Source organism: Octopus bimaculoides, chromosome 20 (assembly GCF_001194135.2).
Source record: "Octopus bimaculoides isolate UCB-OBI-ISO-001 chromosome 20, ASM119413v2, whole genome shotgun sequence".
NCBI lineage: Eukaryota > Metazoa > Mollusca > Cephalopoda > Octopoda > Octopodidae > Octopus > Octopus bimaculoides.
The window spans coordinates 16,043,643-16,045,448 of record NC_069000.1 but is presented as its reverse complement, the minus strand read 5'-3'; the positions used below and the strand labels follow the sequence as shown (position 1 = coordinate 16,045,448).

Sequence of the window (1,806 nt, the reverse complement as noted above, 5' to 3'; positions counted from 1 at the left end):
GTCCAGCATCGAGAACTGTTCGAGTGGCGTTAACCAATTTAGTTTAGTATGAAGATTGTAGTTTATATTAATGAAACCATTGTAATATGCAAAACTTATTGTTCTAATATTTTGCTCTATTTGATCGTTTTCCCCCGTTGATTCGATGTAAATCCCTTTCATGTTCCACAGTTTAGGCGTCCAAACTGTGGATGCTTCAACCTACTTGAAGGCTCGGATTTCCTTTTCAAGCAAGGAGAGAGGTTCACAATTAAAACCAACTTCACTTGTGGCTCTGAGAACCTAATTTATGTAATAACTTGCTCGGGTTGTAGACATCACAATATAGGACAGACGAGTATGACAAGCAATAATTGCCGAACAAAACTCAGTGCATTGTGTAGATTAAATATTTATTTATCACAAAAAAGATGACTGTAGTTTCGGAGTTCCGCAAAAAAGGTCTATTAAACAGCAATCTGTAAAAATGAAGAATTGCCATCATATACATGGACTATGCTTAAATTATATACGAGGCACAATATATGCACATTTACATATATATAGATATATATAAATGTGTGTGTATGTGTGAATATATATTAATGATATTATTTTATAAGCTTAACACTTATAAAATATCGTTATTATTATTTACAGATTAATTAACAACTCATAAAATGTAAGAGAAATAAGGATAAACACAAGTTTATATTATCCAAATAACCATTATGCGGGCTTCAGCATTATGGTTGTTTGGATCCCTGCAATTATGTTCCAATGGCATTTATATACTCACTCAAGACGGGTCACAACAAGAACACGTTATTACATCAAGTTACAGATAACTATGTCCAGAGCTGGATAGATGGCAAGGCATTTTATAAATATTTGGGGAATAGAAAGGAAGCCATTGAGTCCCAGCATTACTATATTTCCCTTTCTCCCATTAACTTGTAACAGTCGTTGCGGTACTCATTTCGGACCCACATAGAATACTTTGAATTTCATCGCACTATGACATCTTAAACCGTTTCTTTTTTTTTTCAGCTATTCGAGTGACACCATTATCTACTTTCTACCTTTTCGGTATTTGATGAAACGGTATTTGATGAAACTTTCAGAAAAAGTTGGTAATGACACAAGGAACAGATTTGTTGTTTATAGTTTCAGCTCAGAGCTGCGGCCATACTGATGCACCGCCGTGTATAAAAAAGCACGAGTCTCCCCGGCGGAGAATCGAACCCCGGTCTCCCGTGTGACAGGCGGGGATACTTACCACTATACTACCGAGGAGCACAGATGATAAAATTTTGGTAGTGATCTGGGAATTTGTATGGATTCCCGAAGGATTTTTCATTTGTTATATTTACTTTACATGAAGCATTACAATGTTACATTCCTTGATTATCTCTCTTGAAAATACGTTCGTGGTTTTGACGTAACCTATGGTGGCGTTGCTGTTTCCAAAGTTTATTTTCGTTTCTCTATTAGTAATTTTACTCGTGTATCTATCTTACTAGAAACTGATGGATATAGAGATCAAACTACATAAACAAATGGCAACGAAACAATCCGCACTAGTCCATCTGTTGTTCATGAAATGGACAGGTTTCGAAAGCAAACGTCGTCTGAAACTTTGCCTTCTGCTGCTCCCACAGTTACTCATGGAAGACTTCAGATCATACTGCTCAATATCAGGTCCTACTTTGAACATGAGCAATATATACACATATATATGTACATACATATATACATACACATGCACACACATATGTACATACATATATACATACATATATACATACACACACACACACACACACA

The 1,806-nt window shown here is 35.7% G+C and overlaps 1 protein-coding gene across 2 annotated transcripts in view; it reads left to right on the top strand.

Annotated features, from left to right (window-relative positions):
- The window catches only part of LOC128250265 (uncharacterized), a 119,166-nt gene that overhangs the window by 99,750 nt on the left and 17,610 nt on the right, over window positions 1-1,806 (top strand). Inside the window, exon 1 of one of the 2 annotated variants that reach the window (XM_052975001.1) lies at window positions 1,280-1,295. The exons of the other annotated variant lie outside the window; for it this stretch is intronic. The gene's annotated coding sequence lies outside the window, so the exon portion shown is untranslated. Of the gene's footprint in view, window positions 1-1,279; window positions 1,296-1,806 lie in introns of those variants that run through there. 2 annotated transcript variants of the gene reach the window in all.